Source organism: Mauremys mutica, chromosome 9 (assembly GCF_020497125.1).
Source record: "Mauremys mutica isolate MM-2020 ecotype Southern chromosome 9, ASM2049712v1, whole genome shotgun sequence".
NCBI classification, from domain to species: Eukaryota; Metazoa; Chordata; order Testudines; family Geoemydidae; genus Mauremys; species Mauremys mutica.
Genome location: NC_059080.1, coordinates 19,315,923 through 19,327,994, shown reverse-complemented (window position 1 = coordinate 19,327,994; position 12,072 = coordinate 19,315,923). Strand labels below are relative to the sequence as shown.

General features: G+C 43.9%; 1 protein-coding gene across 1 annotated transcript in view; it reads left to right on the top strand.

Moving 5' to 3' along the window:
- The first annotated feature begins 3,122 nt into the window (after window positions 1–3,122).
- The window catches only part of AMOT (angiomotin), an 88,337-nt gene continuing 79,387 nt past the window's right edge, over window positions 3,123–12,072 (top strand). Inside the window, exon 1 of the mRNA XM_045030562.1 lies at window positions 3,123–3,300. The gene's annotated coding sequence lies outside the window, so the exon portion shown is untranslated. The remainder of the gene's footprint in view (window positions 3,301–12,072) is intronic.

Genomic DNA, 12,072 nt, shown 5'->3' with positions numbered 1-12,072 from the left:
AACAAGTTTTTGCAGGTGTAGGTACTTGGGCCTAAAACACTGTCCTCTGACACTGTCTACACCAGGGGTAGGTAACCTATGGCACGGGTGCCGAAGGTGGCACGCGAGCTGGTTTTCAGTAGCACTCGCATTGCCCAGGTCCTGGCCACCGGTCCGGGGGGCTCTATATTTTAATTTAATTTTAAATGAAGCTGCTTAAACATTTTAAAAACCATATTGACTTTACATACAACAATAGTTTAGTTATATATTATAGACTTATAGAAAGAGACCTTCTAAAAATGTTAAAATGTATAACTGGCACACGAAGCCTTAAATTAGAGTGAATAAATGAAGACTCGGCGCACCACTTCTGAAAGGTTGCTGACCCCTAGTCTACACAGACAAGAAAATTTTTTTTTTACAGCTGGGCTGAGTTAATTTCACATATGCTTTGGGAGAGCTGGTTATGAAAAAATTGCCTTTTGTTTTTTGAACACCTCTAATGCTTGCATTTATAAATGCAACCCTACGCCTCTGCCTCCACCCCAGTCTGCTCCTTTTCAGCTTCTGGATCCACTTAAAGACAACTACATTAAAAACTTTGTTGTAACATCACTATTTCATGCAAGCAATTGCGGTAGTTGCCACAAGAATATAATGTGCTTGTAAATAACAAGGGCACCATCCATGAAAATGTTAAAATATGGCCTGGATTATGAACAAGTTTGAGGAAACCCTAGATTGAGAGAAATAAAACAAGGAAGAGCAAAAGTAATGTCTCTAAGGACAGTGTCTCTCTGACATGCTGCATCAGTTGTGAGGAAATGGCTGCTGCTGCTCTTGCATACATGCAGATGCCTTAGAAATGCAAGAAAAGGGATAATAAAACTCTAACAGTTGGCAATCAACAACTGTTACACCACAACTGCCACACTTGACAGGAATATGCCCCGTTAGATTCAGCTGACAGAGGACTGAATGAGGTATGGCCCCCACACCTCTAAAGATGGTCTTTCCAAGTTAGGATTGATGGAATTCACAGGGCTGATGAAGTACTGCGGTGGCTCATGACTTTTTTTTTTAAATTATACTGTAGATGATGATTTTTAAATGGCTTGTGCTGTAATGTAGCATATTGGTTCTGTGCATAAATGAAAGGCTTCACTCAGTTGCTGTGAATGTGATACTTAGCAGCAGGACTAAATTCACACACAAAATGTTTAACTCCCAGCTGCAAGGGCTGAAGTTCTTCCTTGCGTCTATATTTTTGTTACTCTTCACTTGCTAAATATATTATTCTGTACAATTTGCCATCAGCTCATATTTTTTCCTGTGTTCTAGCACCACACTTCCATTATAGGATGATTTATAACTAATATAGTATGGAGATAACCTTTGTTTTTCATTTCTCTCTCCCTCCCAACCAAATTCTAAACAAATACAATTAAAACATAAAAGCAGAATAATAAAATCATACCTACAAGAGTATCATTTAAAACTATGCAAGGTTTATCTAAAAAAATGCAAATCCAGCAATGTATAAGAAATAGCCATTAAAGTGGTCTATCAAGATATTTATAAAGTAGTTAATCACACTGGTATCTAGGTGCTAAAACAAAATTAAGGGTTGCATAAAATGTTAAATAGCTGGGAACTATACTGCCTACTAATACAAATATCAACAGATAGTATGTGGATATCTTGTATGCTCATTTTGGAATGTTCCCCTTTTACTGTATATCTTTGGCCCTGTTGTCATGGGATGGCACATGTAAAGAGAGAGTTCTCAAATCCCATTGTGAAGGCTTGGGATCATTTGGGGGCAGTGAGTTTCATAGGTTTGAAAGCTAAACTAATTCAGATAAGTGATATTGAAACTGAAACTTTTTAAATGTGAGTAGCAAGTTCCAGAATCAGGCAACAAAAAAATGCTGTTAATAGAAATCACTGTGCATGGATGCTGCCCTTAATCACATTTGAGTCTGAACAATTTTTATGGCACTGCTGATGAAGAAAATGCTGTTAGTATTAATAATAGGCACACACTGACCTCTTACTGGAAATACTGAGAAAGCAGCTACATAAGGAGAGTTTGTTATTGGTCCCCCACAATCCAGTGGCATAAAAGAACAAGAGTGGCACATCAGTGAATTGTGTTGTCCATAGGGCTGGATGAATGAGACAGGGCTGTTATAAAACATGGCAGAATGCAGCTGCCTACAAAACATGAACAACAGCTAGAAGGCAGACCTGCAAAAATCCACGTAATTATTCATACATGGTCAGAGGAAGCTAAATTAATTTTTTTTTTAAAAAGCTATTTTTAGTTTCTTTTCTCCCCCAGTCTCACACTAGCTTCCACAGTCAGTCTCAAATGTAAAAAGTAATAAATATGTAGAGGTTTCAGAGTAGCAGCCGTGTTAGTCGGTATCCGCAAAAAGAACAGGAGTACTTGTGGCACCTTAGAGACTAACACATTTATTTGAGCATAAGCTTTTGTGGGCTACAGCCCACTTCATCGGATGCATAGAATGGAACATATAGTAAGGAGATATATATACACATACAGAGAACGTGAAAAGGTGGGAGTTGCCCAGTGCAACTATATGTTCCATTCTATACATCCGATGAAGTGAGCTGTAGCCCACAAAAGCTTATGCTCAAATAAATGTGTTAGTCTCTAAGGTGCCACCAGTACTCCTGTTCTTTTTGTAAATATTTAGACTTCATATGCAATCTACTCCTTACAAATCTCAGTCTTTTGTGGTTGTAGCTTATTGGATAAAATCTGGGGAAGGGAACATGTCTTTATGGTGAATACTCTCCTCTCTCTGTATGGCTGTAGGGGTACTGTATATAATATTACACACATGCCTAAAGAAGCAGTTAGTAGGACAGCTAGCTCACCAAGAGTCAATTGGACAGCCTCTGCATAAGTCATTCAAACAAAAGGTTTGCTTTGTGTATAGACAGACGCATAAGGGCGGTGGTTATTTTCCCTACGGCTCACACCGCACTGGGGTGCAGCAGGGCTGGGGACTCACGGCTTCCCTGGGGACCGTTTGGGGGCGCGTAAGGGTGAGAGAACTACGCTTCCCAGCAGGCTTTGCAGCGGGTTCCCACCGTGGGGCATGCCGGGAGTCGTAGTTGGAGGTGCCTGGTGAAAGTTAATCACCGAAGCGGCGGCAGGCAGGTCCCAGAGCGCCTCGGTGTGTCTCATTCTCCTGCCGGCTCCGGCTCCGGCTCCGTCACGCCCGGGGGACGCGGCGGCGGAAGATGGCTGAGGCGGGGGCGGCCGCTGGGGCAGGTGCCCGCGGGGTAAGCCGCTGGGGCGCTGCCCCCCGGGCGGGGATCTCCCGGCACACGAGCGTGCGCGGTTCCGTGCCTGGCTACACCCAGCTGCGCCGCGGGGGCTGCGTGCCCGGCTGGCCGGTGGCGCCCGGGCTGTGCGGCTGCGGCAGGCTCGGGTTGAGCGGCTCCCTCCCGGCAGCCCAGGCGGAGGAAGCAGGATCCGCCATCGCTTTCCCGCTGCTGCCCTTTGAACTGCTTTGTGTCCGCCAACAAAGGGTCAGACCACAGGCCCATCTAGCCCAGTATCCTGGCTTCTGACAGTGGCCAATGCCAGGTGCCCCAGAGGGAATGAACAGAACAGGTAATCATCAAGTGATCCATCCCCTGTCACCCATTCCCAGCTTCTGGCAAACAGAGGCTAAGGACACCATTCCTGCCCATCCTGGCTAAAAGCCGTTGATGGACCCATCCTCCATGAATTTACTACTTTTTTGCACCCTATTATGGTCTTGGCCTTCACAACATCCTCTGGCAAGGAGTTCCACGGGTTGACTGTGCATTGTGTGAAAAAATACTTCCTTTTATTTGTTTTAAACCTGCTGCCTATTTATTTCATTTGGTGACCCCTAGTTCTTGTGTTATGCGAAGTAGTAAACAACATTTCCTTATCTGCTTTCTCTATACCAGTCATGATTTTATAGACCTCTATCGTATCTCCCCGTAGCTGTCTCTTTTCCAAGCTAAAAAGTCCCAGTCTTATTAATCTCTCCTCATTCGGAAGCCATTCCATACCCCTAATCATTTTTATTGCCCTTTTCTGAACCTTTTCCAATTACAATATATATATATTTGAGATGGGGTGACCACATCTGCACACAGTATTCAAGATGTGGGCATACCATGGATTTATATAGAGGCAACATGATATTTTCTGTCCTATTATCTTTCCCTTTCCTAATTATTCCCAACATTCTGTTTGCTTTTTTGACTGCTGCTGCACATTGAGTGGATGTTTTCAGAGAATTATCCACAATGACTCCAAAATCTCTTTCTTGAGTGGTAACAGCTAATTTAGACCCCATCATTTTGTTGCCCAGTCACCGAGTTTTGTGAGATCCTTTTGTAGCTCTTTGCAGTCTGCCTGGGTCTTAATTATCTTGAATAGTTTTGTATCATCTGCAGATTTTGCCACCTCACTGTTTACCCCTTTTTCCAGATAATTTATGAATATGTTGAATAGGACTGGACCCTGGGGGGTGGGGGGGAACCACTATTTACCTCTCTCCATTCTGAAAACTGACCATTTATACCTAGCCTGTGTTTCCTATCTTTTAACCAGTTACCAATTCATGGGAGGACCTTCCCTCTTATCCCGTGGCAGCTTACTTTGCGTAAGAGCCTTGGTGAGCATCCTTGTTAAAGTCTTTCTGAAAATCTAAGTACACTATATCCACTGGATCCCCTTGGTCCACATGCTTGTTGACCGCCTCAAAGAATTCTAGTAGATTGGTGAGGCATGATTTCCCTTTACTAAAACCATGTTGACTCTTCCTCAACAAATTATGTTCATCTATATGTCTGACAATATTGTTCTTTATTATAGTTTTATTATAGCATCTACATAAAGATTCTGCTCTCTTTTTCCATCCGTCCCCTATGGCCTCTTTAAATTCGAAAGCGGGAAAGTGAATCCATACCCACCAGCTGGGATGTGTCAAGAGAACAAGTTTTTCACTCAGTTTGCAATAATCCCGGCAGAGTCAGTAGTTATAGTTTTGTGCCACTTCCTGCAAATCACATTTAGCTCCATAAATTTATTTCAGTTCTTTGTTCTTGAATAAGTGTCAGGATCCTGATAATCACTGAAGCCTGGGGCAGGGTCTGGGCCTAATGATCTTTGAGGCCAGGCACTGAGGTGATGGCAAATTGGGAGAATATGTAGGTTGGGATTCTGTCTTTGTTAAACTTATTAAATATCCACTCTGAGCCTGACCCTGCAGGGAATAAATCCTATTAATTTCAGTGGGCTACTTAACCAGGGCCAGCTCTAGGTTTTTTTGCCACCCCAAGCAAAAAATTTGCCATCCCAACCACTGAGAGCACAACTGCCCAAGCAAAAAATGACCAGAATGCCGCCCCTGGAATTGTTCCGCCCCAAGCATGTGCTTGCTTTGCTGGTGCCTAGAGCCGGTCCTGTATTTACCTATGTAAGGGCTGAAAGATTGGGCAGTAAAAGCTAGATTTTGGGTACTGATGAAGCATAGCATATAAATTGGACCCAAGGTGGGTTTAAACCTCCTTTGTTCTCTTGGGGGCAGCCAAGAGCTGATAGACCCCTCCACATAAATTGGAGCAGCCCAAGGTTCCCACAGCGGTGGCTTCCTAAGGGTGGTTCTGCTAGCCCAGGATGCCTGCAGCACAAGGCTCTTCAGGAATGCCCCTTCCTCCTGCTGCTTCCTATGCTGGAGGAATCCTCAGCTGCTTGGTTAGGGTGTCTCAAAGGGGCCACAGCAGGGACCAAAGTTCTGGCACTAACTGTCACTTCACATAAAATTAGTGGCTTAATTCTGGCAAAGATCCTGGTTTTGGTCCCAAGGCGGTGTGATAGAAGCAGGAGATACGACTTGTTCAAGGAAGGAGAGCTTTGCTTTAATTTTATTTTGATTCCAATATATAATAATACCTAGTGTTTACTTAGCACTTTTCATCAGTAGATCTCAAAGTGCTTTACAAAACAGGTAAGTATTATTATCCACATTAAGGATGCCTGTTGCAGGCTCTGGTACCCTCCATAGATAATTAAGAATACAATCCAATTAATGAAAGCAGCAGTGACAAACCAATTACCTTTTCCCACACACAGGAAGGCATTCCGCAAAACCACAATTTCCACATCAAATAAAACTCCAGACCCTATTAGCTCTCAAATCTCAATTCTCCTCAAGCACCTGCTCAAATCAAAGGGCTTTGTGGTGTGTCTTGTAGATCAACGTATTTAGGTTATTACAGACCAAAGGAAAGGGAGTTGGGGAGTGAATTCCATGGTTGAGGGGCCTCATGGAGAATATTCTGTCAGTTGGTCCCTTATCCAAGCTCTGTCATTCGAATAAGTATCTGAATGTTAGGGAGCTTATTCAAAGTTGGAGTCTGAACCTATCAGAGATGGCTCTGGATCTACTTCAGTCTATTAATAGAAGAGAAAGAGTCATTCAAAATTAGAGATTGCCCAGAACTGGAACTCAGAATCTAAATTCAGTTTACATGACTCCTAAGATTTCACTAGGAGGGTGGCGAAGCACTGGAATGGGTTACCTAGGGAGGTGGTGGAATCTCCATCCTTAGAGGTTGTTAAGGCCTGGCCCTTGGCTGGGATGATTTAGTTGGTGTTGGTCCTGCTTTGAGCAGGCAGTTGGACTAGATGACCTCCTGAGGTCTCTTCCAACCCTCATATTCTATGATTCTAAGATGAGGGAAACTTTGTGAAGAATGCTGGGCCAAAATTTTGTAAGGTCAGCATGTGACACTTTGTTATAAATCAAGTATCAGAGGGGTAGCCGTGTTAGTCTGGTTCTGTAGAAGCAGCAAAGAATCCTGTGGCACCTTATAGACTAACAGACGTTTTGCAGCATGAGCTTTCGTGGGTGAATTGCATCCGAAGAAGTGGGTATTCACCCACGAAAGCTCATGCTGCAAAACATCTGTTAGTCTATAAGGTGCCACAGGATTCTTTGCTGCTTTGTTATAAATGGATCTGAATTCTCCTGTGTCAGCCTCAAACACAAACTCTGAATCCTATCCTAGTGCTAAACCAGATCTCTCTCTCTCTATATTGTCCTCTTCCTCTGCCTATTGGAAATAGAACACCCCAGGATTGATGTTTCCCTACATTGTTCACTTTGAGTACCACTACAGACAATATCCTCTTCCACAGTCTGAATGCTTGATGTCATGTCATAGTTATTCTCTAGGAATGTGTCTGCCCTGGATTGTGATGATAATGCTCAATGATGACCTAATTGCAGCACTCTCACTGTGTAGGAAAAGTACTTGATTATGGCCTCTTGGTTTGTCTTCTCACCGAAGAGATCATTGCCTCACAATACAGTGCGCCATCAGTGCTGTCACTTCACTGCATTATTTAATGAGCTGTTATAAGGCTGATTAATACATCTAAAGACCTTGGCTAGAGTCCTGGTGTCTAACCCTTCTCTGAGCAGGTGTAGATAATGGAGGTAAAAATGCCTGTGTCTGGTCTAGCTTTCCCACCATTGCTACCACCGTGGAATTGCACTAGTGCTAGTACAAGGGTGGGAAAATACTTGAAAATTGCCAGTATAGAAGGAGCCTCAAATATTAGGTGACACTAAAGAGAAAGGAATAATGGTCTAGGTGCCATTCCTGGTGCTACTACAGAATTACAGCTAGATCTGCAAAGGAGACGTAGACTCAGCATAACAGCACCTAATTTTTAGGTGTTGTGCCTCCTAATTGAATCCACAGCTCTGAATTAGGTGACCAGGTTTCCTGTACAATGCCTGGGAGAGTTAGGCACCTAAGAATGGGATTCACCAAACCGAGCTGGGAGCTGCCTAAGCTAGCCAGTGGGAAATGCTGAAGAGAAAGGTAGGGCCCAAGTCTTGCCCCTCAAAAGGAGTTGGGCTCCTAACTCTGGGCCAGAGGGAGGTGCCTCCCTCTACTCAGAATATAAGCCACGACTCCTTTCCTGAAGTTAGCTGCCTGTGCTAGGTTAGCCCTTTCACAAAGGTGGTGGAGGATGTGGGAGACCTAGGTTTAAATCCCCACTTTGCCTGATGTGGAACAGGGGGTTGTACCCAGGTTTCCCATGTGAATTTAGCATCCCGTGGGCTGGGGTAATCGGGGGTGGGAGTTTCTCCTGGTGGAGCTGTTCCACTTTGTATGAAATGCTTCAATGTTTGTTGGGCCAGGGAGAGTGAGTGAGAATAATTTTATTGCCCAGTGATTAAGGCGCTCACCAGGGATGTGGTAGACCCAAGTTCAAGTTGCTGTTCCAATGAACATGCATCCAATGAACTTGCATCCGAAGAAGTGGGTATTCACCCACGAAAGCTCATGCTGCAAAACGTCTGTTAGTCTATAAGGTGCCACAGGATTCTTTGCTGTTCCAATGAGTATTTAATTATTTATACAAAGTGGAATAGCTACAACAGGAGAGATTGAGAGTAGCCTTCCTCAGGATACCTTCGAGCCCACTGATCAGGACACTCGCCTGGGACATGAGAGACCTGCTTGCAAGTCCCTGCTCCCCAAGAGGTTGACTGGGGGGTTGAACCCAGGACTTCTACTTTCTGAGTGGTGCTCTATCCCCTGGGCTATTAGGTCCCATCACCACAGCTATGGCCTGGTCCGGTAGGTGGCCTCTGAGAACACTTACTGACCTGGGCTCTGCAGGTGAGATTTTTGAGGGAACCCCTAGTTTGAGGATCTGGCTGGACTTAGGCATGAGCTAGGCAGTGGGTGTCAAGATTTAAGCAGCGTAATGTATGCCCACCGCAGGTTGGATTGTTTCAAATCAAAGCAATTTAAATCACTGATTTTAATCGTGATTTAAATCAGCAAGCAGGAAACCTTGATTTAAATCTGTAAAGCCGCTGTGAATGTAAGGCATGATTAAAGTTTAAAGTATTATTCAACTACGTACATACTGTAATATTGGGTGTATTGTAAATGCCTGAGAGAATTGACCTATGGAGGGAAGAGAGGGAATGGAGAGAAGCAGGGAGGTAGGGAATGGAGGAAGAGAAAGCAGTGAGGAGGAGACAAAGGAAGTGAAATGGTAACACAGAAACTCAGGACATGTGTAAACTATGGGCACTGTAGCACCATAGCATAGATGTTTCCTATACCGATGTAGGTAATCTACCTCCCTGAGTGGTGGCAACTATGTTGATGGAACAATTCTTCCATTGACCTAGCTGTGTCTACACTGGGGGTTAGGTCAGCTTTTCACACCCCTGGGCGACATAGTTAGGTCAATCTAAATGTTAAGTGAAGACCAGGGCTGAGAGTATGGGACTATATCGGGGTTCTCAAACTGGGGATCGGGGTTCTCAAACTGGGGGTCGGGACCCCTCAGGGGGTCATGAGGTTATTACATGAGGGGTCACGAGCTGTCAGCCTCCGCCCCAAACACTGCTTTGCCTCCAGCATTTATAATGGTGTTAAATATATAAACAAGTGTTTTTAATTTATAAGGGGGGGGGTCACACTCAGAGGCTTCCTGTGTGAAAGGGGTCACCAGTACAAAAGTTTGAGAACTACTGGACTATATGAATTGCAGAGAAATGGGAGGGGAAGAGATGGGCTGGAAGGAGACTGGGGAATAAGCAGAGTGCTGGATTGTTTGGTGAGCATTATGGAGGTGACTGTGGCCGTGTGTCACACCAAGCATCCCTGTGTGTCCTCCAGCACACTCTAAAATGTCACCTATGGGAGAGAGGAGGAGGAGGAGGAGGGAAGATGATTCCCGGTAGAAAACATGTTCACACAGTGAAGCCTTTAGTTTCTTCCACTGCATGTCTGCAGAGAGCTCACTGCTTCCCCCTGACCCCAGGAGACACTTCCATTTCCTTTCATTTGCCAGTGTTTGGACAGCGAAAGTCAGTGGGGCACTATTGGGTTCTCTTATTAACTCTATAATTCACTGAATTTCCAAGTCTTGGTAGAACTAGATATTTGCACAGTGTGATCAAATAGAAGATTCAGATTCCTTTACAGGGAGGCTGTTGTGCTGCTTCAGTCCTGTTACAGTGACTCTTACGTGTGTTTGCATTTGATGTCTGAAGCCTAGGAGTCTGCGTTCATGATCAAGGGCCAGACCTGACTACTGAATTCATATTTCTGACTGAGGCGAGGGTTAGTGTGAGTATGGGGAGAGGGGTGTTCGAGCAGCCCAGCATGTACAACACAGCTAATAAAAGGGAGAAGTGTCCATACTTTCTGTGGTATAAATGTCCTGTACTGGTGTCGCAATTCCTTTCAAATTCTTAGGACTCCTGCTTTTAGCACCTTCTAATATTGCAGTGATCTCTTCGTGTATACCTGCCATGGACCTGAGTATCAGTGTGTTGAAAAGCGTCGCGCCTCAGGTTTGAAACCACCTGGCACTTTGAGTAAGAGTGGGAGTTCGCTTTGGTTGCCTTCTCAGGAGCCTTTGTTCCCCACATGGTTTGTGCAACGTGCTGTGTGTCATTTGGCTGTCACTCTCCATCTCCGAGTTAACTGCATCTCACTGGTTACTGTATGGTTAAAAAGTGCTTTGGGATTATATGCAAGTGTAAAGTGTTGTTATTAGGATGAAGCTCTCCAGAACCAGAATGCATTGGACCAATTGCTGTTGAAATGGACCATGCTATATGTTGAATCTTATCTATTTGTGTTGTACTATTGATTATCATCATCATCATCATCATTATTTATTTATTTATTTATTCTTGGTAGCCCTCATAATTTTATTTGTTTTAGGTTTATAAAACTCTCTGTAGGTGTCCGTCCTACTGTCTTTATGGCCATCCCATAAATTAAAATACACAATACAAAATACACTATAAAGGACTACTTACCACACCTTGCCATGCACATACCGTAAATATCTACCAGCTAAGATGAGAATGGTAAAATAGACCCAACCCCCTGCAGCCCTCAGTCCAATCCCTCCCCAACATCTGCCGACTGTTCTGGCTGCTTTCTCCAAACCACTGCCCTTGTCTCAGTTTTATCTGGATTAAGTAGCAAACCGTTAGCCCTCACCTAGTCCCATGGTTATATAGGGTGATATATAAAAGAGCCCAAGCCAGATTTTGGAGTGCTCAAGCATCCACAATGAGGGTTAGATTTTTCAAAAGAGCTCCACTCCTATTTAGGCACCTAATTAAGGGACATATCTTCAAAAGTGCTTGGCATCCAGCAGCTCCCATTGTGATGCTACGGCCAATTTTCAAAAGACCTCAGTGTGTTGGGTGCTGAACTCCTGAAAATTCCACCCAGAAGTACTGGGTAATTTGTTCCACTGCTGTGGCTGGGTCAGCTGTGAAGCTGGGTGTCCTCAGCCTGGTGAATAAATTGCAGCCTGTGCCGCCTCATTAAATGTTGCCAATAAGAAAGAGCTCTTGAGACAGAGACAAGGGTTAGATGACACAGTGGTAAAAACTCCCGCAGCAGGTCTGTAGTTCGGCTCGTACCGTTGAATTGATGGAGACACATGCCAAAGCCCCACATATTTAAAAATAATTAATTTCTTGATGTATGTGTTTAATACCTTGGGCCGACATTTGTGAGGGCTTTTGAGATCTTTGGGTCAAGTATATTATATAAGGGTTTGAGCTGAAGCCCATTACAATCGATCAAAAGATTCCCGTTCCTGTTTTCAAAAACAAAACAATTTTAAGCAGCTTAATGTGTATTTATTGAAGAGACGAGTCTCCAAGAAATAATTTGAATATCATGGCTTTCCATTACTATATATTAAGAAGGAAATCAGAAGAACAAAAAGCTACTTTTGAAAAGTGTTCAATGGGAAACAAACTGGCAAAAGCCAGGAAACTCAATCCTAAGGCTAATGAATACTCTGTCCTGAACTCACATTGTCTCTTTTGTTTCCCCCACACTCATGAGCTGCACACAGATTCAGTTTGCCAGTCTTAACCCTTGTGACTGAGGTCTGCTCCACATACAGTTTTTGTTCTGGTATAACTATGTTGGGGTGGGGTGTGATTTTTATTTTTCACCGATACAGTTATACCGACGCAACCCCTAGTGTGG